This window comes from Schistocerca nitens, chromosome 9 (assembly GCF_023898315.1).
Source record: "Schistocerca nitens isolate TAMUIC-IGC-003100 chromosome 9, iqSchNite1.1, whole genome shotgun sequence".
NCBI lineage: Eukaryota > Metazoa > Arthropoda > Insecta > Orthoptera > Acrididae > Schistocerca > Schistocerca nitens.
In genome coordinates this window covers 147,116,690-147,141,275 of record NC_064622.1, presented here as the reverse complement: position 1 = coordinate 147,141,275, position 24,586 = coordinate 147,116,690, and the positions used below count along the sequence as shown (strand labels likewise).

General features: G+C 53.4%; 66 non-coding genes across 66 annotated transcripts; 34 read left to right on the top strand and 32 right to left on the bottom strand.

Annotated features, from left to right (window-relative positions):
* The first annotated feature begins 71 nt into the window (after window positions 1-71).
* Window positions 72-144, top strand: Trnar-acg (transfer RNA arginine (anticodon ACG)). Its single transcript has one exon. It is a non-coding gene; the product is annotated as a tRNA-Arg (tRNA).
* Window positions 145-427: 283 nt separating this feature from the next.
* Trnam-cau (transfer RNA methionine (anticodon CAU)) lies at window positions 428-499 on the top strand. The gene has a single exon. It is a non-coding gene; the product is annotated as a tRNA-Met (tRNA).
* A 233-nt stretch (window positions 500-732) lies between these two features.
* On the bottom strand, window positions 733-804 carry Trnad-guc (transfer RNA aspartic acid (anticodon GUC)). The gene has a single exon. It is a non-coding gene; the product is annotated as a tRNA-Asp (tRNA).
* A 111-nt stretch (window positions 805-915) lies between these two features.
* Trnai-uau (transfer RNA isoleucine (anticodon UAU)) lies at window positions 916-1,007 on the bottom strand. The gene is given in 2 exon segments: window positions 916-951; window positions 970-1,007. It is a non-coding gene; the product is annotated as a tRNA-Ile (tRNA).
* Window positions 1,008-1,449: 442 nt separating this feature from the next.
* Window positions 1,450-1,522, top strand: Trnar-acg (transfer RNA arginine (anticodon ACG)). The gene has a single exon. It is a non-coding gene; the product is annotated as a tRNA-Arg (tRNA).
* Window positions 1,523-1,805: 283 nt separating this feature from the next.
* On the top strand, window positions 1,806-1,877 carry Trnam-cau (transfer RNA methionine (anticodon CAU)). Its single transcript has one exon. It is a non-coding gene; the product is annotated as a tRNA-Met (tRNA).
* Window positions 1,878-2,110: 233 nt separating this feature from the next.
* Trnad-guc (transfer RNA aspartic acid (anticodon GUC)) lies at window positions 2,111-2,182 on the bottom strand. The gene has a single exon. It is a non-coding gene; the product is annotated as a tRNA-Asp (tRNA).
* Window positions 2,183-2,293: 111 nt separating this feature from the next.
* Window positions 2,294-2,385, bottom strand: Trnai-uau (transfer RNA isoleucine (anticodon UAU)). The gene is given in 2 exon segments: window positions 2,294-2,329; window positions 2,348-2,385. It is a non-coding gene; the product is annotated as a tRNA-Ile (tRNA).
* A 442-nt stretch (window positions 2,386-2,827) lies between these two features.
* On the top strand, window positions 2,828-2,900 carry Trnal-aag (transfer RNA leucine (anticodon AAG)). Its single transcript has one exon. It is a non-coding gene; the product is annotated as a tRNA-Leu (tRNA).
* Window positions 2,901-3,183: 283 nt separating this feature from the next.
* Window positions 3,184-3,255, top strand: Trnam-cau (transfer RNA methionine (anticodon CAU)). The gene has a single exon. It is a non-coding gene; the product is annotated as a tRNA-Met (tRNA).
* A 233-nt stretch (window positions 3,256-3,488) lies between these two features.
* On the bottom strand, window positions 3,489-3,560 carry Trnad-guc (transfer RNA aspartic acid (anticodon GUC)). Its single transcript has one exon. It is a non-coding gene; the product is annotated as a tRNA-Asp (tRNA).
* Window positions 3,561-3,671: 111 nt separating this feature from the next.
* Window positions 3,672-3,763, bottom strand: Trnai-uau (transfer RNA isoleucine (anticodon UAU)). The gene is given in 2 exon segments: window positions 3,672-3,707; window positions 3,726-3,763. It is a non-coding gene; the product is annotated as a tRNA-Ile (tRNA).
* A 442-nt stretch (window positions 3,764-4,205) lies between these two features.
* Window positions 4,206-4,278, top strand: Trnar-acg (transfer RNA arginine (anticodon ACG)). Its single transcript has one exon. It is a non-coding gene; the product is annotated as a tRNA-Arg (tRNA).
* A 283-nt stretch (window positions 4,279-4,561) lies between these two features.
* Window positions 4,562-4,633, top strand: Trnam-cau (transfer RNA methionine (anticodon CAU)). Its single transcript has one exon. It is a non-coding gene; the product is annotated as a tRNA-Met (tRNA).
* A 233-nt stretch (window positions 4,634-4,866) lies between these two features.
* Window positions 4,867-4,938, bottom strand: Trnad-guc (transfer RNA aspartic acid (anticodon GUC)). The gene has a single exon. It is a non-coding gene; the product is annotated as a tRNA-Asp (tRNA).
* Window positions 4,939-5,049: 111 nt separating this feature from the next.
* On the bottom strand, window positions 5,050-5,141 carry Trnai-uau (transfer RNA isoleucine (anticodon UAU)). The gene is given in 2 exon segments: window positions 5,050-5,085; window positions 5,104-5,141. It is a non-coding gene; the product is annotated as a tRNA-Ile (tRNA).
* A 442-nt stretch (window positions 5,142-5,583) lies between these two features.
* Window positions 5,584-5,656, top strand: Trnar-acg (transfer RNA arginine (anticodon ACG)). Its single transcript has one exon. It is a non-coding gene; the product is annotated as a tRNA-Arg (tRNA).
* A 283-nt stretch (window positions 5,657-5,939) lies between these two features.
* Window positions 5,940-6,011, top strand: Trnam-cau (transfer RNA methionine (anticodon CAU)). Its single transcript has one exon. It is a non-coding gene; the product is annotated as a tRNA-Met (tRNA).
* A 233-nt stretch (window positions 6,012-6,244) lies between these two features.
* Trnad-guc (transfer RNA aspartic acid (anticodon GUC)) lies at window positions 6,245-6,316 on the bottom strand. The gene has a single exon. It is a non-coding gene; the product is annotated as a tRNA-Asp (tRNA).
* Window positions 6,317-6,427: 111 nt separating this feature from the next.
* Window positions 6,428-6,519, bottom strand: Trnai-uau (transfer RNA isoleucine (anticodon UAU)). Its single transcript is given in 2 exon segments — window positions 6,428-6,463; window positions 6,482-6,519. It is a non-coding gene; the product is annotated as a tRNA-Ile (tRNA).
* A 442-nt stretch (window positions 6,520-6,961) lies between these two features.
* Window positions 6,962-7,034, top strand: Trnar-acg (transfer RNA arginine (anticodon ACG)). The gene has a single exon. It is a non-coding gene; the product is annotated as a tRNA-Arg (tRNA).
* A 283-nt stretch (window positions 7,035-7,317) lies between these two features.
* Window positions 7,318-7,389, top strand: Trnam-cau (transfer RNA methionine (anticodon CAU)). Its single transcript has one exon. It is a non-coding gene; the product is annotated as a tRNA-Met (tRNA).
* Window positions 7,390-7,622: 233 nt separating this feature from the next.
* Window positions 7,623-7,694, bottom strand: Trnad-guc (transfer RNA aspartic acid (anticodon GUC)). The gene has a single exon. It is a non-coding gene; the product is annotated as a tRNA-Asp (tRNA).
* Window positions 7,695-7,805: 111 nt separating this feature from the next.
* On the bottom strand, window positions 7,806-7,897 carry Trnai-uau (transfer RNA isoleucine (anticodon UAU)). Its single transcript is given in 2 exon segments — window positions 7,806-7,841; window positions 7,860-7,897. It is a non-coding gene; the product is annotated as a tRNA-Ile (tRNA).
* A 442-nt stretch (window positions 7,898-8,339) lies between these two features.
* Trnar-acg (transfer RNA arginine (anticodon ACG)) lies at window positions 8,340-8,412 on the top strand. Its single transcript has one exon. It is a non-coding gene; the product is annotated as a tRNA-Arg (tRNA).
* Window positions 8,413-8,684: 272 nt separating this feature from the next.
* Trnam-cau (transfer RNA methionine (anticodon CAU)) lies at window positions 8,685-8,756 on the top strand. The gene has a single exon. It is a non-coding gene; the product is annotated as a tRNA-Met (tRNA).
* Window positions 8,757-8,989: 233 nt separating this feature from the next.
* Trnad-guc (transfer RNA aspartic acid (anticodon GUC)) lies at window positions 8,990-9,061 on the bottom strand. The gene has a single exon. It is a non-coding gene; the product is annotated as a tRNA-Asp (tRNA).
* A 111-nt stretch (window positions 9,062-9,172) lies between these two features.
* Window positions 9,173-9,264, bottom strand: Trnai-uau (transfer RNA isoleucine (anticodon UAU)). Its single transcript is given in 2 exon segments — window positions 9,173-9,208; window positions 9,227-9,264. It is a non-coding gene; the product is annotated as a tRNA-Ile (tRNA).
* A 442-nt stretch (window positions 9,265-9,706) lies between these two features.
* Window positions 9,707-9,779, top strand: Trnar-acg (transfer RNA arginine (anticodon ACG)). The gene has a single exon. It is a non-coding gene; the product is annotated as a tRNA-Arg (tRNA).
* A 283-nt stretch (window positions 9,780-10,062) lies between these two features.
* Window positions 10,063-10,134, top strand: Trnam-cau (transfer RNA methionine (anticodon CAU)). Its single transcript has one exon. It is a non-coding gene; the product is annotated as a tRNA-Met (tRNA).
* Window positions 10,135-10,367: 233 nt separating this feature from the next.
* On the bottom strand, window positions 10,368-10,439 carry Trnad-guc (transfer RNA aspartic acid (anticodon GUC)). Its single transcript has one exon. It is a non-coding gene; the product is annotated as a tRNA-Asp (tRNA).
* Window positions 10,440-10,550: 111 nt separating this feature from the next.
* On the bottom strand, window positions 10,551-10,642 carry Trnai-uau (transfer RNA isoleucine (anticodon UAU)). The gene is given in 2 exon segments: window positions 10,551-10,586; window positions 10,605-10,642. It is a non-coding gene; the product is annotated as a tRNA-Ile (tRNA).
* A 442-nt stretch (window positions 10,643-11,084) lies between these two features.
* On the top strand, window positions 11,085-11,157 carry Trnar-acg (transfer RNA arginine (anticodon ACG)). The gene has a single exon. It is a non-coding gene; the product is annotated as a tRNA-Arg (tRNA).
* Window positions 11,158-11,440: 283 nt separating this feature from the next.
* Trnam-cau (transfer RNA methionine (anticodon CAU)) lies at window positions 11,441-11,512 on the top strand. The gene has a single exon. It is a non-coding gene; the product is annotated as a tRNA-Met (tRNA).
* A 233-nt stretch (window positions 11,513-11,745) lies between these two features.
* Trnad-guc (transfer RNA aspartic acid (anticodon GUC)) lies at window positions 11,746-11,817 on the bottom strand. Its single transcript has one exon. It is a non-coding gene; the product is annotated as a tRNA-Asp (tRNA).
* Window positions 11,818-11,928: 111 nt separating this feature from the next.
* Trnai-uau (transfer RNA isoleucine (anticodon UAU)) lies at window positions 11,929-12,020 on the bottom strand. The gene is given in 2 exon segments: window positions 11,929-11,964; window positions 11,983-12,020. It is a non-coding gene; the product is annotated as a tRNA-Ile (tRNA).
* Window positions 12,021-12,462: 442 nt separating this feature from the next.
* Trnar-acg (transfer RNA arginine (anticodon ACG)) lies at window positions 12,463-12,535 on the top strand. Its single transcript has one exon. It is a non-coding gene; the product is annotated as a tRNA-Arg (tRNA).
* Window positions 12,536-12,818: 283 nt separating this feature from the next.
* Trnam-cau (transfer RNA methionine (anticodon CAU)) lies at window positions 12,819-12,890 on the top strand. The gene has a single exon. It is a non-coding gene; the product is annotated as a tRNA-Met (tRNA).
* Window positions 12,891-13,123: 233 nt separating this feature from the next.
* On the bottom strand, window positions 13,124-13,195 carry Trnad-guc (transfer RNA aspartic acid (anticodon GUC)). Its single transcript has one exon. It is a non-coding gene; the product is annotated as a tRNA-Asp (tRNA).
* Window positions 13,196-13,306: 111 nt separating this feature from the next.
* Trnai-uau (transfer RNA isoleucine (anticodon UAU)) lies at window positions 13,307-13,398 on the bottom strand. The gene is given in 2 exon segments: window positions 13,307-13,342; window positions 13,361-13,398. It is a non-coding gene; the product is annotated as a tRNA-Ile (tRNA).
* A 442-nt stretch (window positions 13,399-13,840) lies between these two features.
* Window positions 13,841-13,913, top strand: Trnar-acg (transfer RNA arginine (anticodon ACG)). Its single transcript has one exon. It is a non-coding gene; the product is annotated as a tRNA-Arg (tRNA).
* Window positions 13,914-14,196: 283 nt separating this feature from the next.
* On the top strand, window positions 14,197-14,268 carry Trnam-cau (transfer RNA methionine (anticodon CAU)). The gene has a single exon. It is a non-coding gene; the product is annotated as a tRNA-Met (tRNA).
* Window positions 14,269-14,501: 233 nt separating this feature from the next.
* Trnad-guc (transfer RNA aspartic acid (anticodon GUC)) lies at window positions 14,502-14,573 on the bottom strand. The gene has a single exon. It is a non-coding gene; the product is annotated as a tRNA-Asp (tRNA).
* A 111-nt stretch (window positions 14,574-14,684) lies between these two features.
* On the bottom strand, window positions 14,685-14,776 carry Trnai-uau (transfer RNA isoleucine (anticodon UAU)). Its single transcript is given in 2 exon segments — window positions 14,685-14,720; window positions 14,739-14,776. It is a non-coding gene; the product is annotated as a tRNA-Ile (tRNA).
* A 442-nt stretch (window positions 14,777-15,218) lies between these two features.
* Window positions 15,219-15,291, top strand: Trnar-acg (transfer RNA arginine (anticodon ACG)). Its single transcript has one exon. It is a non-coding gene; the product is annotated as a tRNA-Arg (tRNA).
* A 283-nt stretch (window positions 15,292-15,574) lies between these two features.
* Trnam-cau (transfer RNA methionine (anticodon CAU)) lies at window positions 15,575-15,646 on the top strand. Its single transcript has one exon. It is a non-coding gene; the product is annotated as a tRNA-Met (tRNA).
* Window positions 15,647-15,879: 233 nt separating this feature from the next.
* Window positions 15,880-15,951, bottom strand: Trnad-guc (transfer RNA aspartic acid (anticodon GUC)). Its single transcript has one exon. It is a non-coding gene; the product is annotated as a tRNA-Asp (tRNA).
* A 111-nt stretch (window positions 15,952-16,062) lies between these two features.
* On the bottom strand, window positions 16,063-16,154 carry Trnai-uau (transfer RNA isoleucine (anticodon UAU)). Its single transcript is given in 2 exon segments — window positions 16,063-16,098; window positions 16,117-16,154. It is a non-coding gene; the product is annotated as a tRNA-Ile (tRNA).
* Window positions 16,155-16,596: 442 nt separating this feature from the next.
* Trnar-acg (transfer RNA arginine (anticodon ACG)) lies at window positions 16,597-16,669 on the top strand. Its single transcript has one exon. It is a non-coding gene; the product is annotated as a tRNA-Arg (tRNA).
* Window positions 16,670-16,952: 283 nt separating this feature from the next.
* Trnam-cau (transfer RNA methionine (anticodon CAU)) lies at window positions 16,953-17,024 on the top strand. Its single transcript has one exon. It is a non-coding gene; the product is annotated as a tRNA-Met (tRNA).
* Window positions 17,025-17,257: 233 nt separating this feature from the next.
* Window positions 17,258-17,329, bottom strand: Trnad-guc (transfer RNA aspartic acid (anticodon GUC)). The gene has a single exon. It is a non-coding gene; the product is annotated as a tRNA-Asp (tRNA).
* A 111-nt stretch (window positions 17,330-17,440) lies between these two features.
* Window positions 17,441-17,532, bottom strand: Trnai-uau (transfer RNA isoleucine (anticodon UAU)). Its single transcript is given in 2 exon segments — window positions 17,441-17,476; window positions 17,495-17,532. It is a non-coding gene; the product is annotated as a tRNA-Ile (tRNA).
* Window positions 17,533-17,974: 442 nt separating this feature from the next.
* Window positions 17,975-18,047, top strand: Trnar-acg (transfer RNA arginine (anticodon ACG)). The gene has a single exon. It is a non-coding gene; the product is annotated as a tRNA-Arg (tRNA).
* Window positions 18,048-18,330: 283 nt separating this feature from the next.
* Window positions 18,331-18,402, top strand: Trnam-cau (transfer RNA methionine (anticodon CAU)). Its single transcript has one exon. It is a non-coding gene; the product is annotated as a tRNA-Met (tRNA).
* Window positions 18,403-18,635: 233 nt separating this feature from the next.
* Trnad-guc (transfer RNA aspartic acid (anticodon GUC)) lies at window positions 18,636-18,707 on the bottom strand. The gene has a single exon. It is a non-coding gene; the product is annotated as a tRNA-Asp (tRNA).
* A 111-nt stretch (window positions 18,708-18,818) lies between these two features.
* Window positions 18,819-18,910, bottom strand: Trnai-uau (transfer RNA isoleucine (anticodon UAU)). Its single transcript is given in 2 exon segments — window positions 18,819-18,854; window positions 18,873-18,910. It is a non-coding gene; the product is annotated as a tRNA-Ile (tRNA).
* Window positions 18,911-19,352: 442 nt separating this feature from the next.
* On the top strand, window positions 19,353-19,425 carry Trnar-acg (transfer RNA arginine (anticodon ACG)). The gene has a single exon. It is a non-coding gene; the product is annotated as a tRNA-Arg (tRNA).
* Window positions 19,426-19,708: 283 nt separating this feature from the next.
* On the top strand, window positions 19,709-19,780 carry Trnam-cau (transfer RNA methionine (anticodon CAU)). Its single transcript has one exon. It is a non-coding gene; the product is annotated as a tRNA-Met (tRNA).
* A 233-nt stretch (window positions 19,781-20,013) lies between these two features.
* Trnad-guc (transfer RNA aspartic acid (anticodon GUC)) lies at window positions 20,014-20,085 on the bottom strand. Its single transcript has one exon. It is a non-coding gene; the product is annotated as a tRNA-Asp (tRNA).
* Window positions 20,086-20,196: 111 nt separating this feature from the next.
* On the bottom strand, window positions 20,197-20,288 carry Trnai-uau (transfer RNA isoleucine (anticodon UAU)). The gene is given in 2 exon segments: window positions 20,197-20,232; window positions 20,251-20,288. It is a non-coding gene; the product is annotated as a tRNA-Ile (tRNA).
* Window positions 20,289-20,730: 442 nt separating this feature from the next.
* On the top strand, window positions 20,731-20,803 carry Trnar-acg (transfer RNA arginine (anticodon ACG)). The gene has a single exon. It is a non-coding gene; the product is annotated as a tRNA-Arg (tRNA).
* A 283-nt stretch (window positions 20,804-21,086) lies between these two features.
* Trnam-cau (transfer RNA methionine (anticodon CAU)) lies at window positions 21,087-21,158 on the top strand. Its single transcript has one exon. It is a non-coding gene; the product is annotated as a tRNA-Met (tRNA).
* Window positions 21,159-21,391: 233 nt separating this feature from the next.
* Window positions 21,392-21,463, bottom strand: Trnad-guc (transfer RNA aspartic acid (anticodon GUC)). The gene has a single exon. It is a non-coding gene; the product is annotated as a tRNA-Asp (tRNA).
* A 111-nt stretch (window positions 21,464-21,574) lies between these two features.
* Window positions 21,575-21,666, bottom strand: Trnai-uau (transfer RNA isoleucine (anticodon UAU)). Its single transcript is given in 2 exon segments — window positions 21,575-21,610; window positions 21,629-21,666. It is a non-coding gene; the product is annotated as a tRNA-Ile (tRNA).
* Window positions 21,667-22,108: 442 nt separating this feature from the next.
* On the top strand, window positions 22,109-22,181 carry Trnar-acg (transfer RNA arginine (anticodon ACG)). Its single transcript has one exon. It is a non-coding gene; the product is annotated as a tRNA-Arg (tRNA).
* Window positions 22,182-22,464: 283 nt separating this feature from the next.
* On the top strand, window positions 22,465-22,536 carry Trnam-cau (transfer RNA methionine (anticodon CAU)). The gene has a single exon. It is a non-coding gene; the product is annotated as a tRNA-Met (tRNA).
* The last annotated feature ends 2,050 nt before the right edge of the window (window positions 22,537-24,586 follow it).

The following is a 24,586-nucleotide window of genomic DNA, read 5'->3' as shown; positions in this document are numbered from 1 at the left end:
CAGTTGCCGAGCCACGGAGAACACGTTGCTTTGCGATGTGCACCCGCCTCGTGGTAGAAAACGCAAACAGTGGCCCTGTTTCGCAACGGATAACGCGTCTGACTACGGATCAGAAGATTCCAGGTTCGAATCCTGGCAGGGTCGGCATTTTGTTAGTTGCGGGCGCGTAGCTAGGCAGTGGATTCGAATGTCTCCACCTTCGTGGAGTGCAATGTTAATCCTGAGCATCTCGCAGCTGCATCTCGAGACGATTGCGGTAAATATCGCTTCGTGCAAGCGTCAGCGTAGCGTCAGTCGAGCAAAGTCGAGACAAGTCAAGCTGAGAGATGTTACGCACTTAATTAAACGGTAGGCGCGGGAAACCGACGCAGACAACGCTTTCCAAGTGTCCCATGTCACGCACCGAAGAGCGCGGACGGCTCCACGCAGCAGAGTGGCGCAGTGGAAGCGTGCTGGGCCCATAACCCAGAGGTCCGTGGATCGAAACCACGCTCTGCTAAAATTATTCCTTTTCTTGGGTGCCTCGAGCTCGATCATTAAGCCTGGGGTGAGCTGATTCAGCGTCAACAGCAACCCCTGTAAGTCGTGAAACGACGACGTCGTGTGAAGAATGCGAGAAACACTTCCTAAGACGCAGACTTACTTACGATTTTGCAGTAACTACATTCCTTGATCGCAACGTTAATGTCCTTTCGGGCCACGCGTGCAACTTTCGCGATATAAAAATCGCACCTCCCCGGCGGGGAATCGAACCCCGGTCTCCCGCGTGACAGGCGGGGATACTAACCACTATACTACCGAGGAACACGCGATCGGTGGCTATAATGCACGCACACTTATGTTTCTCAAGCAGGTGATACATCTCAACTCTCGCGTCCCGATGCTTTCAGAGTCAGCTGCTACGAAATAAAAGTGTGCCCCAGGTGAGGCTCGAACTCACAACCCCGGCATTGCTCACGGCTACTGCCTTATAAGTACCGTGCGCTAACCAATTGCGCCACTGGGGCTACAGCAGAGAGCTTTCAGTTAGCGATACTCACTTTGCTGCCAACCTGTTGTGGCTGCACACCCGTCATAAGATCGTCACCTGCGGCCATACTGCGAATTTAGCACCTGTCTACGAATGCCTCATTCGATTCTTGCTTCATATGCTACACTTACAAGCATATCAACCGCTTGTCATCGCCGAAAAAATGCAGAAAAACGCGCGCCTTGCCTTCTGCTACCTGTCCAACAGCGAGGGCAGATGTGTGGCAAGCTCTAAGCCGTGCAGGCGCACCGTGGCCGAGCAGCTGGAGGAGAGATGCCTTCCTTGGCAGCTCCCTGCAGAGTGCGCAAGACCAGAGTGGCCGCGCCGCCGTTGTCAGTGGACGACATGCAGTTGCCGAGCCACGGAGAACACGTTGCTTTGCGATGTGCACCCGCCTCGTGGTAGAAAACGCAAACAGTGGCCCTGTTTCGCAACGGATAACGCGTCTGACTACGGATCAGAAGATTCCAGGTTCGAATCCTGGCAGGGTCGGCATTTTGTTAGTTGCGGGCGCGTAGCTAGGCAGTGGATTCGAATGTCTCCACCTTCGTGGAGTGCAATGTTAATCCTGAGCATCTCGCAGCTGCATCTCGAGACGATTGCGGTAAATATCGCTTCGTGCAAGCGTCAGCGTAGCGTCAGTCGAGCAAAGTCGAGACAAGTCAAGCTGAGAGATGTTACGCACTTAATTAAACGGTAGGCGCGGGAAACCGACGCAGACAACGCTTTCCAAGTGTCCCATGTCAAGCACCGAAGAGCGCGGACGGCTCCACGCAGCAGAGTGGCGCAGTGGAAGCGTGCTGGGCCCATAACCCAGAGGTCCGTGGATCGAAACCACGCTCTGCTAAAATTATTCCTTTTCTTGGGTGCCTCGAGCTCGATCATTAAGCCTGGGGTGAGCTGATTCAGCGTCAACAGCAACCCCTGTAAGTCGTGAAACGACGACGTCGTGTGAAGAATGCGAGAAACACTTCCTAAGACGCAGACTTACTTACGATTTTGCAGTAACTACATTCCTTGATCGCAACGTTAATGTCCTTTCGGGCCACGCGTGCAACTTTCGCGATATAAAAATCGCACCTCCCCGGCGGGGAATCGAACCCCGGTCTCCCGGGTGACAGGCGGGGATACTAACCACTATACTACCGAGGAACACGCGATCGGTGGCTATAATGCACGCACACTTATGTTTCTCAAGCAGGTGATACATCTCAACTCTCGCGTCCCGATGCTTTCAGAGTCAGCTGCTACGAAATAAAAGTGTGCCCCAGGTGAGGCTCGAACTCACAACCCCGGCATTGCTCACGGCTACTGCCTTATAAGTACCGTGCGCTAACCAATTGCGCCACTGGGGCTACAGCAGAGAGCTTTCAGTTAGCGATACTCACTTTGCTGCCAACCTGTTGTGGCTGCACACCCGTCATAAGATCGTCACCTGCGGCCATACTGCGAATTTAGCACCTGTCTACGAATGCCTCATTCGATTCTTGCTTCATATGCTACACTTACAAGCATATCAACCGCTTGTCATCGCCGAAAAAATGCAGAAAAACGCGCGCCTTGCCTTCTGCTACCTGTCCAACAGCGAGGGCAGATGTGTGGCAAGCTCTAAGCCGTGCAGGCGCACCGTGGCCGAGCAGCTGGAGGAGAGATGCCTTCCTTGGCAGCTCCCTGCAGAGTGCGCAAGACCAGAGTGGCCGCGCCGCCGTTGTCAGTGGACGACATGCAGTTGCCGAGCCACGGAGAACACGTTGCTTTGCGATGTGCACCCGCCTCGTGGTAGAAAACGCAAACAGTGGCCCTGTGGCGCAACGGATAACGCGTCTGACTAAGGATCAGAAGATTCCAGGTTCGAATCCTGGCAGGGTCGGCATTTTGTTAGTTGCGGGCGCGTAGCTAGGCAGTGGATTCGAATGTCTCCACCTTCGTGGACTGCAATGTTAATCCTGAGCATCTCGCAGCTGCATCTCGAGACGATTGCGGTAAATATCGCTTCGTGCAAGCGTCAGCGTAGCGTCAGTCGAGCAAAGTCGAGACAAGTCAAGCTGAGAGATGTTACGCACTTAATTAAACGGTAGGCGCGGGAAACCGACGCAGACAACGCTTTCCAAGTGTCCCATGTCAAGCACCGAAGAGCGCGGACGGCTCCACGCAGCAGAGTGGCGCAGTGGAAGCGTGCTGGGCCCATAACCCAGAGGTCCGTGGATCGAAACCACGCTCTGCTAAAATTATTCCTTTTCTTGGGTGCCTCGAGCTCGATCATTAAGCCTGGGGTGAGCTGATTCAGCGTCAACAGCAACCCCTGTAAGTCGTGAAACGACGACGTCGTGTGAAGAATGCGAGAAACACTTCCTAAGACGCAGACTTACTTACGATTTTGCAGTAACTACATTCCTTGATCGCAACGTTAATGTCCTTTCGGGCCACGCGTGCAACTTTCGCGATATAAAAATCGCACCTCCCCGGCGGGGAATCGAACCCCGGTCTCCCGCGTGACAGGCGGGGATACTAACCACTATACTACCGAGGAACACGCGATCGGTGGCTATAATGCACGCACACTTATGTTTCTCAAGCAGGTGATACATCTCAACTCTCGCGTCCCGATGCTTTCAGAGTCAGCTGCTACGAAATAAAAGTGTGCCCCAGGTGAGGCTCGAACTCACAACCCCGGCATTGCTCACGGCTACTGCCTTATAAGTACCGTGCGCTAACCAATTGCGCCACTGGGGCTACAGCAGAGAGCTTTCAGTTAGCGATACTCACTTTGCTGCCAACCTGTTGTGGCTGCACACCCGTCATAAGATCGTCACCTGCGGCCATACTGCGAATTTAGCACCTGTCTACGAATGCCTCATTCGATTCTTGCTTCATATGCTACACTTACAAGCATATCAACCGCTTGTCATCGCCGAAAAAATGCAGAAAAACGCGCGCCTTGCCTTCTGCTACCTGTCCAACAGCGAGGGCAGATGTGTGGCAAGCTCTAAGCCGTGCAGGCGCACCGTGGCCGAGCAGCTGGAGGAGAGATGCCTTCCTTGGCAGCTCCCTGCAGAGTGCGCAAGACCAGAGTGGCCGCGCCGCCGTTGTCAGTGGACGACATGCAGTTGCCGAGCCACGGAGAACACGTTGCTTTGCGATGTGCACCCGCCTCGTGGTAGAAAACGCAAACAGTGGCCCTGTGGCGCAACGGATAACGCGTCTGACTACGGATCAGAAGATTCCAGGTTCGAATCCTGGCAGGGTCGGCATTTTGTTAGTTGCGGGCGCGTAGCTAGGCAGTGGATTCGAATGTCTCCACCTTCGTGGAGTGCAATGTTAATCCTGAGCATCTCGCAGCTGCATCTCGAGACGATTGCGGTAAATATCGCTTCGTGCAAGCGTCAGCGTAGCGTCAGTCGAGCAAAGTCGAGACAAGTCAAGCTGAGAGATGTTACGCACTTAATTAAACGGTAGGCGCGGGAAACCGACGCAGGCAACGCTTTCCAAGTGTCCCATGTCACGCACCGAAGAGCGCGGACGGCTCCACGCAGCAGAGTGGCGCAGTGGAAGCGTGCTGGGCCCATAACCCAGAGGTCCGTGGATCGAAACCACGCTCTGCTAAAATTATTCCTTTTCTTGGGTGCCTCGAGCTCGATCATTAAGCCTGGGGTGAGCTGATTCAGCGTCAACAGCAACCCCTGTAAGTCGTGAAACGACGACGTCGTGTGAAGAATGCGAGAAACACTTCCTAAGACGCAGACTTACTTACGATTTTGCAGTAACTACATTCCTTGATCGCAACGTTAATGTCCTTTCGGGCCACGCGTGCAACTTTCGCGATATAAAAATCGCACCTCCCCGGCGGGGAATCGAACCCCGGTCTCCCGCGTGACAGGCGGGGATACTAACCACTATACTACCGAGGAACACGCGATCGGTGGCTATAATGCACGCACACTTATGTTTCTCAAGCAGGTGATACATCTCAACTCTCGCGTCCCGATGCTTTCAGAGTCAGCTGCTACGAAATAAAAGTGTGCCCCAGGTGAGGCTCGAACTCACAACCCCGGCATTGCTCACGGCTACTGCCTTATAAGTACCGTGCGCTAACCAATTGCGCCACTGGGGCTACAGCAGAGAGCTTTCAGTTAGCGATACTCACTTTGCTGCCAACCTGTTGTGGCTGCACACCCGTCATAAGATCGTCACCTGCGGCCATACTGCGAATTTAGCACCTGTCTACGAATGCCTCATTCGATTCTTGCTTCATATGCTACACTTACAAGCATATCAACCGCTTGTCATCGCCGAAAAAATGCAGAAAAACGCGCGCCTTGCCTTCTGCTACCTGTCCAACAGCGAGGGCAGATGTGTGGCAAGCTCTAAGCCGTGCAGGCGCACCGTGGCCGAGCAGCTGGAGGAGAGATGCCTTCCTTGGCAGCTCCCTGCAGAGTGCGCAAGACCAGAGTGGCCGCGCCGCCGTTGTCAGTGGACGACATGCAGTTGCCGAGCCACGGAGAACACGTTGCTTTGCGATGTGCACCCGCCTCGTGGTAGAAAACGCAAACAGTGGCCCTGTTTCGCAACGGATAACGCGTCTGACTACGGATCAGAAGATTCCAGGTTCGAATCCTGGCAGGGTCGGCATTTTGTTAGTTGCGGGCGCGTAGCTAGGCAGTGGATTCGAATGTCTCCACCTTCGTGGAGTGCAATGTTAATCCTGAGCATCTCGCAGCTGCATCTCGAGACGATTGCGGTAAATATCGCTTCGTGCAAGCGTCAGCGTAGCGTCAGTCGAGCAAAGTCGAGACAAGTCAAGCTGAGAGATGTTACGCACTTAATTAAACGGTAGGCGCGGGAAACCGACGCAGACAACGCTTTCCAAGTGTCCCATGTCACGCACCGAAGAGCGCGGACGGCTCCACGCAGCAGAGTGGCGCAGTGGAAGCGTGCTGGGCCCATAACCCAGAGGTCCGTGGATCGAAACCACGCTCTGCTAAAATTATTCCTTTTCTTGGGTGCCTCGAGCTCGATCATTAAGCCTGGGGTGAGCTGATTCAGCGTCAACAGCAACCCCTGTAAGTCGTGAAACGACGACGTCGTGTGAAGAATGCGAGAAACACTTCCTAAGACGCAGACTTACTTACGATTTTGCAGTAACTACATTCCTTGATCGCAACGTTAATGTCCTTTCGGGCCACGCGTGCAACTTTCGCGATATAAAAATCGCACCTCCCCGGCGGGGAATCGAACCCCGGTCTCCCGCGTGACAGGCGGGGATACTAACCACTATACTACCGAGGAACACGCGATCGGTGGCTATAATGCACGCACACTTATGTTTCTCAAGCAGGTGATACATCTCAACTCTCGCGTCCCGATGCTTTCAGAGTCAGCTGCTACGAAATAAAAGTGTGCCCCAGGTGAGGCTCGAACTCACAACCCCGGCATTGCTCACGGCTACTGCCTTATAAGTACCGTGCGCTAACCAATTGCGCCACTGGGGCTACAGCAGAGAGCTTTCAGTTAGCGATACTCACTTTGCTGCCAACCTGTTGTGGCTGCACACCCGTCATAAGATCGTCACCTGCGGCCATACTGCGAATTTAGCACCTGTCTACGAATGCCTCATTCGATTCTTGCTTCATATGCTACACTTACAAGCATATCAACCGCTTGTCATCGCCGAAAAAATGCAGAAAAACGCGCGCCTTGCCTTCTGCTACCTGTCCAACAGCGAGGGCAGATGTGTGGCAAGCTCTAAGCCGTGCAGGCGCACCGTGGCCGAGCAGCTGGAGGAGAGATGCCTTCCTTGGCAGCTCCCTGCAGAGTGCGCAAGACCAGAGTGGCCGCGCCGCCGTTGTCAGTGGACGACATGCAGTTGCCGAGCCACGGAGAACACGTTGCTTTGCGATGTGCACCCGCCTCGTGGTAGAAAACGCAAACAGTGGCCCTGTTTCGCAACGGATAACGCGTCTGACTACGGATCAGAAGATTCCAGGTTCGAATCCTGGCAGGGTCGGCATTTTGTTAGTTGCGGGCGCGTAGCTAGGCAGTGGATTCGAATGTCTCCACCTTCGTGGAGTGCAATGTTAATCCTGAGCATCTCGCAGCTGCATCTCGAGACGATTGCGGTAAATATCGCTTCGTGCAAGCGTCAGCGTAGCGTCAGTCGAGCAAAGTCGAGACAAGTCAAGCTGAGAGATGTTACGCACTTAATTAAACGGTAGGCGCGGGAAACCGACGCAGACAACGCTTTCCAAGTGTCCCATGTCACGCACCGAAGAGCGCGGACGGCTCCACGCAGCAGAGTGGCGCAGTGGAAGCGTGCTGGGCCCATAACCCAGAGGTCCGTGGATCGAAACCACGCTCTGCTAAAATTATTCCTTTTCTTGGGTGCCTCGAGCTCGATCATTAAGCCTGGGGTGAGCTGATTCAGCGTCAACAGCAACCCCTGTAAGTCGTGAAACGACGACGTCGTGTGAAGAATGCGAGAAACACTTCCTAAGACGCAGACTTACTTACGATTTTGCAGTAACTACATTCCTTGATCGCAACGTTAATGTCCTTTCGGGCCACGCGTGCAACTTTCGCGATATAAAAATCGCACCTCCCCGGCGGGGAATCGAACCCCGGTCTCCCGCGTGACAGGCGGGGATACTAACCACTATACTACCGACGAACACGCGATCGGTGGCTATAATGCACGCACACTTATGTTTCTCAAGCAGGTGATACATCTCAACTCTCGCGTCCCGATGCTTTCAGAGTCAGCTGCTACGAAATAAAAGTGTGCCCCAGGTGAGGCTCGAACTCACAACCCCGGCATTGCTCACGGCTACTGCCTTATAAGTACCGTGCGCTAACCAATTGCGCCACTGGGGCTACAGCAGAGAGCTTTCAGTTAGCGATACTCACTTTGCTGCCAACCTGTTGTGGCTGCACACCCGTCATAAGATCGTCACCTGCGGCCATACTGCGAATTTAGCACCTGTCTACGAATGCCTCATTCGATTCTTGCTTCATATGCTACACTTACAAGCATATCAACCGCTTGTCATCGCCGAAAAAATGCAGAAAAACGCGCGCCTTGCCTTCTGCTACCTGTCCAACAGCGAGGGCAGATGTGTGGCAAGCTCTAAGCCGTGCAGGCGCACCGTGGCCGAGCAGCTGGAGGAGAGATGCCTTCCTTGGCAGCTCCCTGCAGAGTGCGCAAGACCAGAGTGGCCGCGCCGCCGTTGTCAGTGGACGACATGCAGTTGCCGAGCCACGGAGAACACGTTGCTTTGCGATGTGCACCCGCCTCGTGGTAGAAAACGCAAACAGTGGCCCTGTTTCGCAACGGATAACGCGTCTGACTACGGATCAGAAGATTCCAGGTTCGAATCCTGGCAGGGTCGGCATTTTGTTAGTTGCGGGCGCGTAGCTAGGCAGTGGATTCGAATGTCTCCACCTTCGTGGAGTGCAATGTTAATCCTGAGCATCTCGCAGCTGCATCTCGAGACGATTGCGGTAAATATCGCTTCGTGCAAGCGTCAGTCGAGCAAAGTCGAGACAAGTCAAGCTGAGAGATGTTACGCACTTAATTAAACGGTAGGCGCGGGAAACCGACGCAGACAACGCTTTCCAAGTGTCCCATGTCACGCACCGAAGAGCGCGGACGGCTCCACGCAGCAGAGTGGCGCAGTGGAAGCGTGCTGGGCCCATAACCCAGAGGTCCGTGGATCGAAACCACGCTCTGCTAAAATTATTCCTTTTCTTGGGTGCCTCGAGCTCGATCATTAAGCCTGGGGTGAGCTGATTCAGCGTCAACAGCAACCCCTGTAAGTCGTGAAACGACGACGTCGTGTGAAGAATGCGAGAAACACTTCCTAAGACGCAGACTTACTTACGATTTTGCAGTAACTACATTCCTTGATCGCAACGTTAATGTCCTTTCGGGCCACGCGTGCAACTTTCGCGATATAAAAATCGCACCTCCCCGGCGGGGAATCGAACCCCGGTCTCCCGCGTGACAGGCGGGGATACTAACCACTATACTACCGAGGAACACGCGATCGGTGGCTATAATGCACGCACACTTATGTTTCTCAAGCAGGTGATACATCTCAACTCTCGCGTCCCGATGCTTTCAGAGTCAGCTGCTACGAAATAAAAGTGTGCCCCAGGTGAGGCTCGAACTCACAACCCCGGCATTGCTCACGGCTACTGCCTTATAAGTACCGTGCGCTAACCAATTGCGCCACTGGGGCTACAGCAGAGAGCTTTCAGTTAGCGATACTCACTTTGCTGCCAACCTGTTGTGGCTGTACACCCGTCATAAGATCGTCACCTGCGGCCATACTGCGAATTTAGCACCTGTCTACGAATGCCTCATTCGATTCTTGCTTCATATGCTACACTTACAAGCATATCAACCGCTTGTCATCGCCGAAAAAATGCAGAAAAACGCGCGCCTTGCCTTCTGCTACCTGTCCAACAGCGAGGGCAGATGTGTGGCAAGCTCTAAGCCGTGCAGGCGCACCGTGGCCGAGCAGCTGGAGGAGAGATGCCTTCCTTGGCAGCTCCCTGCAGAGTGCGCAAGACCAGAGTGGCCGCGCCGCCGTTGTCAGTGGACGACATGCAGTTGCCGAGCCACGGAGAACACGTTGCTTTGCGATGTGCACCCGCCTCGTGGTAGAAAACGCAAACAGTGGCCCTGTGGCGCAACGGATAACGCGTCTGACTACGGATCAGAAGATTCCAGGTTCGAATCCTGGCAGGGTCGGCATTTTGTTAGTTGCGGGCGCGTAGCTAGGCAGTGGATTCGAATGTCTCCACCTTCGTGGAGTGCAATGTTAATCCTGAGCATCTCGCAGCTGCATCTCGAGACGATTGCGGTAAATATCGCTTCGTGCAAGCGTCAGCGTAGCGTCAGTCGAGCAAAGTCGAGACAAGTCAAGCTGAGAGATGTTACGCACTTAATTAAACGGTAGGCGCGGGAAACCGACGCAGACAACGCTTTCCAAGTGTCCCATGTCAAGCACCGAAGAGCGCGGACGGCTCCACGCAGCAGAGTGGCGCAGTGGAAGCGTGCTGGGCCCATAACCCAGAGGTCCGTGGATCGAAACCACGCTCTGCTAAAATTATTCCTTTTCTTGGGTGCCTCGAGCTCGATCATTAAGCCTGGGGTGAGCTGATTCAGCGTCAACAGCAACCCCTGTAAGTCGTGAAACGACGACGTCGTGTGAAGAATGCGAGAAACACTTCCTAAGACGCAGACTTACTTACGATTTTGCAGTAACTACATTCCTTGATCGCAACGTTAATGTCCTTTCGGGCCACGCGTGCAACTTTCGCGATATAAAAATCGCACCTCCCCGGCGGGGAATCGAACCCCGGTCTCCCGCGTGACAGGCGGGGATACTAACCACTATACTACCGAGGAACACGCGATCGGTGGCTATAATGCACGCACACTTATGTTTCTCAAGCAGGTGATACATCTCAACTCTCGCGTCCCGATGCTTTCAGAGTCAGCTGCTACGAAATAAAAGTGTGCCCCAGGTGAGGCTCGAACTCACAACCCCGGCATTGCTCACGGCTACTGCCTTATAAGTACCGTGCGCTAACCAATTGCGCCACTGGGGCTACAGCAGAGAGCTTTCAGTTAGCGATACTCACTTTGCTGCCAACCTGTTGTGGCTGCACACCCGTCATAAGATCGTCACCTGCGGCCATACTGCGAATTTAGCACCTGTCTACGAATGCCTCATTCGATTCTTGCTTCATATGCTACACTTACAAGCATATCAACCGCTTGTCATCGCCGAAAAAATGCAGAAAAACGCGCGCCTTGCCTTCTGCTACCTGTCCAACAGCGAGGGCAGATGTGTGGCAAGCTCTAAGCCGTGCAGGCGCACCGTGGCCGAGCAGCTGGAGGAGAGATGCCTTCCTTGGCAGCTCCCTGCAGAGTGCGCAAGACCAGAGTGGCCGCGCCGCCGTTGTCAGTGGACGACATGCAGTTGCCGAGCCACGGAGAACACGTTGCTTTGCGATGTGCACCCGCCTCGTGGTAGAAAACGCAAACAGTGGCCCTGTGGCGCAACGGATAACGCGTCTGACTACGGATCAGAAGATTCCAGGTTCGAATCCTGGCAGGGTCGGCATTTTGTTAGTTGCGGGCGCGTAGCTAGGCAGTGGATTCGAATGTCTCCACCTTCGTGGAGTGCAATGTTAATCCTGAGCATCTCGCAGCTGCATCTCGAGACGATTGCGGTAAATATCGCTTCGTGCAAGCGTCAGCGTAGCGTCAGTCGAGCAAAGTCGAGACAAGTCAAGCTGAGAGATGTTACGCACTTAATTAAACGGTAGGCGCGGGAAACCGACGCAGACAACGCTTTCCAAGTGTCCCATGTCACGCACCGAAGAGCGCGGACGGCTCCACGCAGCAGAGTGGCGCAGTGGAAGCGTGCTGGGCCCATAACCCAGAGGTCCGTGGATCGAAACCACGCTCTGCTAAAATTATTCCTTTTCTTGGGTGCCTCGAGCTCGATCATTAAGCCTGGGGTGAGCTGATTCAGCGTCAACAGCAACCCCTGTAAGTCGTGAAACGACGACGTCGTGTGAAGAATGCGAGAAACACTTCCTAAGACGCAGACTTACTTACGATTTTGCAGTAACTACATTCCTTGATCGCAACGTTAATGTCCTTTCGGGCCACGCGTGCAACTTTCGCGATATAAAAATCGCACCTCCCCGGCGGGGAATCGAACCCCGGTCTCCCGCGTGACAGGCGGTGATACTAACCACTATACTACCGAGGAACACGCGATCGGTGGCTATAATGCACGCACACTTATGTTTCTCAAGCAGGTGATACATCTCAACTCTCGCGTCCCGATGCTTTCAGAGTCAGCTGCTACGAAATAAAAGTGTGCCCCAGGTGAGGCTCGAACTCACAACCCCGGCATTGCTCACGGCTACTGCCTTATAAGTACCGTGCGCTAACCAATTGCGCCACTGGGGCTACAGCAGAGAGCTTTCAGTTAGCGATACTCACTTTGCTGCCAACCTGTTGTGGCTGCACACCCGTCATAAGATCGTCACCTGCGGCCATACTGCGAATTTAGCACCTGTCTACGAATGCCTCATTCGATTCTTGCTTCATATGCTACACTTACAAGCATATCAACCGCTTGTCATCGCCGCAAAAATGCAGAAAAACGCGCGCCTTGCCTTCTGCTACCTGTCCAACAGCGAGGGCAGATGTGTGGCAAGCTCTAAGCCGTGCAGGCGCACCGTGGCCGAGCAGCTGGAGGAGAGATGCCTTCCTTGGCAGCTCCCTGCAGAGTGCGCAAGACCAGAGTGGCCGCGCCGCCGTTGTCAGTGGACGACATGCAGTTGCCGAGCCACGGAGAACACGTTGCTTTGCGATGTGCACCCGCCTCGTGGTAGAAAACGCAAACAGTGGCCCTGTGGCGCAACGGATAACGCGTCTGACTACGGATCAGAAGATTCCAGGTTCGAATCCTGGCAGGGTCGGCATTTTGTTAGTTGCGGGCGCGTAGCTAGGCAGTGGATTCGAATGTCTCCACCTTCGTGGAGTGCAATGTTAATCCTGAGCATCTCGCAGCTGCATCTCGAGACGATTGCGGTAAATATCGCTTCGTGCAAGCGTCAGCGTAGCGTCAGTCGAGCAAAGTCGAGACAAGTCAAGCTGAGAGATGTTACGCACTTAATTAAACGGTAGGCGCGGGAAACCGACGCAGACAACGCTTTCCAAGTGTCCCATGTCAAGCACCGAAGAGCGCGGACGGCTCCACGCAGCAGAGTGGCGCAGTGGAAGCGTGCTGGGCCCATAACCCAGAGGTCCGTGGATCGAAACCACGCTCTGCTAAAATTATTCCTTTTCTTGGGTGCCTCGAGCTCGATCATTAAGCCTGGGGTGAGCTGATTCAGCGTCAACAGCAACCCCTGTAAGTCGTGAAACGACGACGTCGTGTGAAGAATGCGAGAAACACTTCCTAAGACGCAGACTTACTTACGATTTTGCAGTAACTACATTCCTTGATCGCAACGTTAATGTCCTTTCGGGCCACGCGTGCAACTTTCGCGATATAAAAATCGCACCTCCCCGGCGGGGAATCGAACCCCGGTCTCCCGCGTGACAGGCGGGGATACTAACCACTATACTACCGAGGAACACGCGATCGGTGGCTATAATGCACGCACACTTATGTTTCTCAAGCAGGTGATACATCTCAACTCTCGCGTCCCGATGCTTTCAGAGTCAGCTGCTACGAAATAAAAGTGTGCCCCAGGTGAGGCTCGAACTCACAACCCCGGCATTGCTCACGGCTACTGCCTTATAAGTACCGTGCGCTAACCAATTGCGCCACTGGGGCTACAGCAGAGAGCTTTCAGTTAGCGATACTCACTTTGCTGCCAACCTGTTGTGGCTGCACACCCGTCATAAGATCGTCACCTGCGGCCATACTGCGAATTTAGCACCTGTCTACGAATGCCTCATTCGATTCTTGCTTCATATGCTACACTTACAAGCATATCAACCGCTTGTCATCGCCGAAAAAATGCAGAAAAACGCGCGCCTTGCCTTCTGCTACCTGTCCAACAGCGAGGGCAGATGTGTGGCAAGCTCTAAGCCGTGCAGGCGCACCGTGGCCGAGCAGCTGGAGGAGAGATGCCTTCCTTGGCAGCTCCCTGCAGAGTGCGCAAGACCAGAGTGGCCGCGCCGCCGTTGTCAGTGGACGACATGCAGTTGCCGAGCCACGGAGAACACGTTGCTTTGCGATGTGCACCCGCCTCGTGGTAGAAAACGCAAACAGTGGCCCTGTGGCGCAACGGATAACGCGTCTGACTACGGATCAGAAGATTCCAGGTTCGAATCCTGGCAGGGTCGGCATTTTGTTAGTTGCGGGCGCGTAGCTAGGCAGTGGATTCGAATGTCTCCACCTTCGTGGAGTGCAATGTTAATCCTGAGCATCTCGCAGCTGCATCTCGAGACGATTGCGGTAAATATCGCTTCGTGCAAGCGTCAGCGTAGCGTCAGTCGAGCAAAGTCGAGACAAGTCAAGCTGAGAGATGTTACGCACTTAATTAAACGGTAGGCGCGGGAAACCGACGCAGACAACGCTTTCCAAGTGTCCCATGTCACGCACCGAAGAGCGCGGACGGCTCCACGCAGCAGAGTGGCGCAGTGGAAGCGTGCTGGGCCCATAACCCAGAGGTCCGTGGATCGAAACCACGCTCTGCTAAAATTATTCCTTTTCTTGGGTGCCTCGAGCTCGATCATTAAGCCTGGGGTGAGCTGATTCAGCGTCAACAGCAACCCCTGTAAGTCGTGAAACGACGACGTCGTGTGAAGAATGCGAGAAACACTTCCTAAGACGCAGACTTACTTACGATTTTGCAGTAACTACATTCCTTGATCGCAACGTTAATGTCCTTTCGGGCCACGCGTGCAACTTTCGCGATATAAAAATCGCACCTCCCCGGCGGGGAATCGAACCCCGGTCTCCCGCGTGACAGGCGGGGATACTAACCACTATACTACCGAGGAACACGCGATCGGTGGCTATAATGCACGCACACTTATGTTTCTCAAGCAGGTGATACATCTCAACTCTCGCGTCCCGATGCTTTCAGAGTCAGCTGCTACGAAATAAAAGTGTGCCCCAGGTGAGGCTCGAACTCACAACCCCGGCATTGCTCACGGCTACTGCCTTATAAGTACCGTGCGCTAACCAATTGCGCCACTGGGGCTACAGCAGAGAGCTTTCAGTTAGCGATACTCACTTTGCTGCCAACCTGTTGTGGCTGCACACCCGTCATAAGATCGTCACCTGCGGCCATACTGCGAATTTAGCACCTGTCTACGAATGCCTCATTCGATTCTTGCTTCATATGCTACACTTACAAGCATATCAACCGCTTGTCATCGCCGCAAAAATGCAGAAAAACGCGCGCCTTGCCTTCTGCTACCTGTCCAACAGCGAGGGCAGATGTGTGGCAAGCTCTAAGCCGTGCAGGCGCACCGTGGCCGAGCAGCTGGAGGAGAGATGCCTTCCTTGGCAGCTCCCTGCAGAGTGCGCAAGACCAGAGTGGCCGCGCCGCCGTTGTCAGTGGACGACATGCAGTTGCCGAGCCACGGAGAACACGTTGCTTTGCGATGTGCACCCGCCTCGTGGTAGAAAACGCAAACAGTGGCCCTGTGGCGCAACGGATAACGCGTCTGACTACGGATCAGAAGATTCCAGGTTCGAATCCTGGCAGGGTCGGCATTTTGTTAGTTGCGGGCGCGTAGCTAGGCAGTGGATTCGAATGTCTCCACCTTCGTGGAGTGCAATGTTAATCCTGAGCATCTCGCAGCTGCATCTCGAGACGATTGCGGTAAATATCGCTTCGTGCAAGCGTCAGCGTAGCGTCAGTCGAGCAAAGTCGAGACAAGTCAAGCTGAGAGATGTTACGCACTTAATTAAACGGTAGGCGCGGGAAACCGACGCAGACAACGCTTTCCAAGTGTCCCATGTCAAGCACCGAAGAGCGCGGACGGCTCCACGCAGCAGAGTGGCGCAGTGGAAGCGTGCTGGGCCCATAACCCAGAGGTCCGTGGATCGAAACCACGCTCTGCTAAAATTATTCCTTTTCTTGGGTGCCTCGAGCTCGATCATTAAGCCTGGGGTGAGCTGATTCAGCGTCAACAGCAACCCCTGTAAGTCGTGAAACGACGACGTCGTGTGAAGAATGCGAGAAACACTTCCTAAGACGCAGACTTACTTACGATTTTGCAGTAACTACATTCCTTGATCGCAACGTTAATGTCCTTTCGGGCCACGCGTGCAACTTTCGCGATATAAAAATCGCACCTCCCCGGCGGGGAATCGAACCCCGGTCTCCCGCGTGACAGGCGGGGATACTAACCACTATACTACCGAGGAACACGCGATCGGTGGCTATAATGCACGCACACTTATGTTTCTCAAGCAGGTGATACATCTCAACTCTCGCGTCCCGATGCTTTCAGAGTCAGCTGCTACGAAATAAAAGTGTGCCCCAGGTGAGGCTCGAACTCACAACCCCGGCATTGCTCACGGCTACTGCCTTATAAGTACCGTGCGCTAACCAATTGCGCCACTGGGGCTACAGCAGAGAGCTTTCAGTTAGCGATACTCACTTTGCTGCCAACCTGTTGTGGCTGCACACCCGTCATAAGATCGTCACCTGCGGCCATACTGCGAATTTAGCACCTGTCTACGAATGCCTCATTCGATTCTTGCTTCATATGCTACACTTACAAGCATATCAACCGCTTGTCATCGCCGAAAAAATGCAGAAAAACGCGCGCCTTGCCTTCTGCTACCTGTCCAACAGCGAGGGCAGATGTGTGGCAAGCTCTAAGCCGTGCAGGCGCACCGTGGCCGAGCAGCTGGAGGAGAGATGCCTTCCTTGGCAGCTCCCTGCAGAGTGCGCAAGACCAGAGTGGCCGCGCCGCCATTGTCAGTGGACGACATGCAGTTGCCGAGCTACGGAGAACACGTTGCTTTGCGATGTGCACCCGCCTCGTGGTAGAAAACGCAAACAGTGGCCCTGTGGCGCAACGGATAACGCGTCTGACTACGGATCAGAAGATTCCAGGTTCGAATCCTGGCAGGGTCGGCATTTTGTTAGTTGCGGGCGCGTAGCTAGGCAGTGGATTCGAATGTCTCCACCTTCGTGGAGTGCAATGTTAATCCTGAGCATCTCGCAGCTGCATCTCGAGACGATTGCGGTAAATATCGCTTCGTGCAAGCGTCAGCGTAGCGTCAGTCGAGCAAAGTCGAGACAAGTCAAGCTGAGAGATGTTACGCACTTAATTAAACGGTAGGCGCGGGAAACCGACGCAGACAACGCTTTCCAAGTGTCCCATGTCACGCACCGAAGAGCGCGGACGGCTCCACGCAGCAGAGTGGCGCAGTGGAAGCGTGCTGGGCCCATAACCCAGAGGTCCGTGGATCGAAACCACGCTCTGCTAAAATTATTCCTTTTCTTGGGTGCCTCGAGCTCGATCATTAAGCCTGGGGTGAGCTGATTCAGCGTCAACAGCAACCCCTGTAAGTCGTGAAACGACGACGTCGTGTGAAGAATGCGAGAAACACTTCCTAAGACGCAGACTTACTTACGATTTTGCAGTAACTACATTCCTTGATCGCAACGTTAATGTCCTTTCGGGCCACGCGTGCAACTTTCGCGATATAAAAATCGCACCTCCCCGGCGGGGAATCGAACCCCGGTCTCCCGCGTGACAGGCGGGGATACTAACCACTATACTACCGAGGAACACGCGATCGGTGGCTATAATGCACGCACACTTATGTTTCTCAAGCAGGTGATACATCTCAACTCTCGCGTCCCGATGCTTTCAGAGTCAGCTGCTACGAAATAAAAGTGTGCCCCAGGTGAGGCTCGAACTCACAACCCCGGCATTGCTCACGGCTACTGCCTTATAAGTACCGTGCGCTAACCAATTGCGCCACTGGGGCTACAGCAGAGAGCTTTCAGTTAGCGATACTCACTTTGCTGCCAACCTGTTGTGGCTGCACACCCGTCATAAGATCGTCACCTGCGGCCATACTGCGAATTTAGCACCTGTCTACGAATGCCTCATTCGATTCTTGCTTCATATGCTACACTTACAAGCATATCAACCGCTTGTCATCGCCGAAAAAATGCAGAAAAACGCGCGCCTTGCCTTCTGCTACCTGTCCAACAGCGAGGGCAGATGTGTGGCAAGCTCTAAGCCGTGCAGGCGCACCGTGGCCGAGCAGCTGGAGGAGAGATGCCTTCCTTGGCAGCTCCCTGCAGAGTGCGCAAGACCAGAGTGGCCGCGCCGCCGTTGTCAGTGGACGACATGCAGTTGCCGAGCCACGGAGAACACGTTGCTTTGCGATGTGCACCCGCCTCGTGGTAGAAAACGCAAACAGTGGCCCTGTTTCGCAACGGATAACGCGTCTGACTACGGATCAGAAGATTCCAGGTTCGAATCCTGGCAGGGTCGGCATTTTGTTAGTTGCGGGCGCGTAGCTAGGCAGTGGATTCGAATGTCTCCACCTTCGTGGAGTGCAATGTTAATCCTGAGCATCTCGCAGCTGCATCTCGAGACGATTGCGGTAAATATCGCTTCGTGCAAGCGTCAGCGTAGCGTCAGTCGAGCAAAGTCGAGACAAGTCAAGCTGAGAGATGTTACGCACTTAATTAAACGGTAGGCGCGGGAAACCGACGCAGACAACGCTTTCCAAGTGTCCCATGTCACGCACCGAAGAGCGCGGACGGCTCCACGCAGCAGAGTGGCGCAGTGGAAGCGTGCTGGGCCCATAACCCAGAGGTCCGTGGATCGAAACCACGCTCTGCTAAAATTATTCCTTTTCTTGGGTGCCTCGAGCTCGATCATTAAGCCTGGGGTGAGCTGATTCAGCGTCAACAGCAACCCCTGTAAGTCGTGAAACGACGACGTCGTGTGAAGAATGCGAGAAACACTTCCTAAGACGCAGACTTACTTACGATTTTGCAGTAACTACATTCCTTGATCGCAACGTTAATGTCCTTTCGGGCCACGCGTGCAACTTTCGCGATATAAAAATCGCACCTCCCCGGCGGGGAATCGAACCCCGGTCTCCCGCGTGACAGGCGGGGATACTAACCACTATACTACCGAGGAACACGCGATCGGTGGCTATAATGCACGCACACTTATGTTTCTCAAGCAGGTGATACATCTCAACTCTCGCGTCCCGATGCTTTCAGAGTCAGCTGCTACGAAATAAAAGTGTGCCCCAGGTGAGGCTCGAACTCACAACCCCGGCATTGCTCACGGCTACTGCCTTATAAGTACCGTGCGCTAACCAATTGCGCCACTGGGGCTACAGCAGAGAGCTTTCAGTTAGCGATACTCACTTTGCTGCCAACCTGTTGTGGCTGCACACCCGTCATAAGATCGTCACCTGCGGCCATACTGCGAATTTAGCACCTGTCTACGAATGCCTCATTCGATTCTTGCTTCATATGCTACACTTACAAGCATATCAACCGCTTGTCATCGCCGAAAAAATGCAGAAAAACGCGCGCCTTGCCTTCTGCTACCTGTCCAACAGCGAGGGCAGATGTGTGGCAAGCTCTAAGCCGTGCAGGCGCACCGTGGCCGAGCAGCTGGAGGAGAGATGCCTTCCTTGGCAGCTCCCTGCAGAGTGCGCAAGACCAGAGTGGCCGCGCCGCCGTTGTCAGTGGACGACATGCAGTTGCCGAGCCACGGAGAACACGTTGCTTTGCGATGTGCACCCGCCTCGTGGTAGAAAACGCAAACAGTGGCCCTGTTTCGCAACGGATAACGCGTCTGACTACGGATCAGAAGATTCCAGGTTCGAATCCTGGCAGGGTCGGCATTTTGTTAGTTGCGGGCGCGTAGCTAGGCAGTGGATTCGAATGTCTCCACCTTCGTGGAGTGCAATGTTAATCCTGAGCATCTCGCAGCTGCATCTCGAGACGATTGCGGTAAATATCGCTTCGTGCAAGCGTCAGCGTAGCGTCAGTCGAGCAAAGTCGAGACAAGTCAAGCTGAGAGATGTTACGCACTTAATTAAACGGTAGGCGCGGGAAACCGACGCAGACAACGCTTTCCAAGTGTCCCATGTCAAGCACCGAAGAGCGCGGACGGCTCCACGCAGCAGAGTGGCGCAGTGGAAGCGTGCTGGGCCCATAACCCAGAGGTCCGTGGATCGAAACCACGCTCTGCTAAAATTATTCCTTTTCTTGGGTGCCTCGAGCTCGATCATTAAGCCTGGGGTGAGCTGATTCAGCGTCAACAGCAACCCCTGTAAGTCGTGAAACGACGACGTCGTGTGAAGAATGCGAGAAACACTTCCTAAGACGCAGACTTACTTACGATTTTGCAGTAACTACATTCCTTGATCGCAACGTTAATGTCCTTTCGGGCCACGCGTGCAACTTTCGCGATATAAAAATCGCACCTCCCCGGCGGGGAATCGAACCCCGGTCTCCCGCGTGACAGGCGGGGATACTAACCACTATACTACCGAGGAACACGCGATCGGTGGCTATAATGCACGCACACTTATGTTTCTCAAGCAGGTGATACATCTCAACTCTCGCGTCCCGATGCTTTCAGAGTCAGCTGCTACGAAATAAAAGTGTGCCCCAGGTGAGGCTCGAACTCACAACCCCGGCATTGCTCACGGCTACTGCCTTATAAGTACCGTGCGCTAACCAATTGCGCCACTGGGGCTACAGCAGAGAGCTTTCAGTTAGCGATACTCACTTTGCTGCCAACCTGTTGTGGCTGCACACCCGTCATAAGATCGTCACCTGCGGCCATACTGCGAATTTAGCACCTGTCTACGAATGCCTCATTCGATTCTTGCTTCATATGCTACACTTACAAGCATATCAACCGCTTGTCATCGCCGAAAAAATGCAGAAAAACGCGCGCCTTGCCTTCTGCTACCTGTCCAACAGCGAGGGCAGATGTGTGGCAAGCTCTAAGCCGTGCAGGCGCACCGTGGCCGAGCAGCTGGAGGAGAGATGCCTTCCTTGGCAGCTCCCTGCAGAGTGCGCAAGACCAGAGTGGCCGCGCCGCCGTTGTCAGTGGACGACATGCAGTTGCCGAGCCACGGAGAACACGTTGCTTTGCGATGTGCACCCGCCTCGTGGTAGAAAACGCAAACAGTGGCCCTGTTTCGCAACGGATAACGCGTCTGACTACGGATCAGAAGATTCCAGGTTCGAATCCTGGCAGGGTCGGCATTTTGTTAGTTGCGGGCGCGTAGCTAGGCAGTGGATTCGAATGTCTCCACCTTCGTGGAGTGCAATGTTAATCCTGAGCATCTCGCAGCTGCATCTCGAGACGATTGCGGTAAATATCGCTTCGTGCAAGCGTCAGCGTAGCGTCAGTCGAGCAAAGTCGAGACAAGTCAAGCTGAGAGATGTTACGCACTTAATTAAACGGTAGGCGCGGGAAACCGACGCAGACAACGCTTTCCAAGTGTCCCATGTCAAGCACCGAAGAGCGCGGACGGCTCCACGCAGCAGAGTGGCGCAGTGGAAGCGTGCTGGGCCCATAACCCAGAGGTCCGTGGATCGAAACCACGCTCTGCTAAAATTATTCCTTTTCTTGGGTGCCTCGAGCTCGATCATTAAGCCTGGGGTGAGCTGATTCAGCGTCAACAGCAACCCCTGTAAGTCGTGAAACGACGACGTCGTGTGAAGAATGCGAGAAACACTTCCTAAGACGCAGACTTACTTACGATTTTGCAGTAACTACATTCCTTGATCGCAACGTTAATGTCCTTTCGGGCCACGCGTGCAACTTTCGCGATATAAAAATCGCACCTCCCCGGCGGGGAATCGAACCCCGGTCTCCCGCGTGACAGGCGGGGATACTAACCACTATACTACCGAGGAACACGCGATCGGTGGCTATAATGCACGCACACTTATGTTTCTCAAGCAGGTGATACATCTCAACTCTCGCGTCCCGATGCTTTCAGAGTCAGCTGCTACGAAATAAAAGTGTGCCCCAGGTGAGGCTCGAACTCACAACCCCGGCATTGCTCACGGCTACTGCCTTATAAGTACCGTGCGCTAACCAATTGCGCCACTGGGGCTACAGCAGAGAGCTTTCAGTTAGCGATACTCACTTTGCTGCCAACCTGTTGTGGCTGCACACCCGTCATAAGATCGTCACCTGCGGCCATACTGCGAATTTAGCACCTGTCTACGAATGCCTCATTCGATTCTTGCTTCATATGCTACACTTACAAGCATATCAACCGCTTGTCATCGCCGAAAAAATGCAGAAAAACGCGCGCCTTGCCTTCTGCTACCTGTCCAACAGCGAGGGCAGATGTGTGGCAAGCTCTAAGCCGTGCAGGCGCACCGTGGCCGAGCAGCTGGAGGAGAGATGCCTTCCTTGGCAGCTCCCTGCAGAGTGCGCAAGACCAGAGTGGCCGCGCCGCCGTTGTCAGTGGACGACATGCAGTTGCCGAGCCACGGAGAACACGTTGCTTTGCGATGTGCACCCGCCTCGTGGTAGAAAACGCAAACAGTGGCCCTGTTTCGCAACGGATAACGCGTCTGACTACGGATCAGAAGATTCCAGGTTCGAATCCTGGCAGGGTCGGCATTTTGTTAGTTGCGGGCGCGTAGCTAGGCAGTGGATTCGAATGTCTCCACCTTCGTGGAGTGCAATGTTAATCCTGAGCATCTCGCAGCTGCATCTCGAGACGATTGCGGTAAATATCGCTTCGTGCAAGCGTCAGCGTAGCGTCAGTCGAGCAAAGTCGAGACAAGTCAAGCTGAGAGATGTTACGCACTTAATTAAACGGTAGGCGCGGGAAACCGACGCAGACAACGCTTTCCAAGTGTCCCATGTCACGCACCGAAGAGCGCGGACGGCTCCACGCAGCAGAGTGGCGCAGTGGAAGCGTGCTGGGCCCATAACCCAGAGGTCCGTGGATCGAAACCACGCTCTGCTAAAATTATTCCTTTTCTTGGGTGCCTCGAGCTCGATCATTAAGCCTGGGGTGAGCTGATTCAGCGTCAACAGCAACCCCTGTAAGTCGTGAAACGACGACGTCGTGTGAAGAATGCGAGAAACACTTCCTAAGACGCAGACTTACTTACGATTTTGCAGTAACTACATTCCTTGATCGCAACGTTAATGTCCTTTCGGGCCACGCGTGCAACTTTCGCGATATAAAAATCGCACCTCCCCGGCGGGGAATCGAACCCCGGTCTCCCGCGTGACAGGCGGGGATACTAACCACTTGTTTTTTTTTTTTTTTTTTTCTTTTTTTTTTTAGTCAGACGCCTTAACCACTTTTTTTTTTTTTTTTTTTTTTTTTCGCGTGCAGAGCACATTGGATTAGCAGTCCAACGCCTTAACCACTTTTTTTTTTTTTTTTTTTTTTTTTAAAAACGCGCACTTCCGGTACCGGGAATCGAACCCGGGCCTCCTGGGTGAGAGCCAGGTATCCTAGCCACTTTTTTTTTTTTTATTTTTGTTGTTTTTTTCCCATACCATAGTAATGACCCAGGGCAGCTCGGTGGAGGCGTGTTGGGCAGGGGTCGAATCCCGAGGCCTGGCCATGACGTCTCCTCCTCCCTGCACTGAAGCACAGTCGCACCAAGACGTAGTAATTGTCCTTGGTTCAGAGTCTTATGATACTTATAGGTGGACACGTGGGTTATGATGCGTCGTCTATCCAAACAGGTAAAAGCTTGGCAGGAAGGCAAAAGAACTAAGAACTAGCGAGAATGTCTTCCGTATCATGAAGTGAGATCAGTATGCCCCTATACCGGTGCCATGAATGCATCTGGCGCAGGAATGATCAATAGAAGTGGAAACTTAACCAATCCCCTGCTTTTCGAAAACAATACCAAGCATATTCGCAAAGTCCCTTTTAAGATGTGGGAAAGAGTTTTGCGTCCAGTACTCATGAAGCATGTAACCAATAAACGAAATAAAATCGGAAATACCATCACCATCAACCACTGCAAAAATGTAACGGCCAAGAAGCCACATAATGGTGTTGTTCTTTGTCCGTGGATAAAAAACCGTGTCCGGCCAGCAGAGGATATCAGTTGTAAATGCCGATTCCGAACTCCTGGTGAGTAACGCCAATTGTCGGCGCAGCCAGTACCACATGCGAAGACGGTCAGCGCAGGTAAATCGGTGTGGGAGCGTATCAACACAACCACACGTTTGACAAAGCGGAGAGACACATAAACCTATACGATGAAGGCGTTCGTTCGTAGGAATCAGCTGATTAACCACCTTATACCATAGGGAGGCAACAGTTGCTGAATGAACGGGTAAGCTAATATTCGTCCATATGTTACGCCAATTAAAACGGGGATACTGCAAAACAATCGGGTTGGAAGAAAAAGACCTGTGCCATTTGGCAAGCAGTGTTCGCGTCGTAAAAACAGGACGACGTTGTAAGTGGAGATCCAGGTAACTAATCTCAATGTAGAAGTCCCGAACATGTCGTAGCTTCGCATTTAGAGACCCTACGTTAATAGGCGGTGACAAGCTCGCAGGACGAACGACATGGAGTAATCGCGAAGTAACAGTCGGGGACTCAGAAAATAAAAGATGGAGGGTTCGCTTAACATAAAGGGCAGCAGCCTTGACACGGACATCGGTGAACGACAAGCCGCCCTCAAGACGCGGCTTCGTAAAAACATCACAACGTAATTTAAAAATGTGCCCCCGCCAAATATATCTGTTAATAAGCTGGACCATTTTTGCACCCTGCATTCGGGGAAGCGGAAACAACTGAGCAACGTAATATACTTTACATAAAACATAAGTGTCTAATACACGCTTTTTTTGCAGTAGCGGTATCGAACGCCATGAGTGTTCGAATAAAACACCTTGAAGCTTGGAAATGGCCACTTGCCAATTTTTTGCAGCCATACGAAGAGGACACCGTTCAAGATAGATACCTAAATGTGTATGGTGTTCAACAGCCATAACCCACGGAATAACCACACGTTCAAAGCCCCGCAAATTCAGGAGTT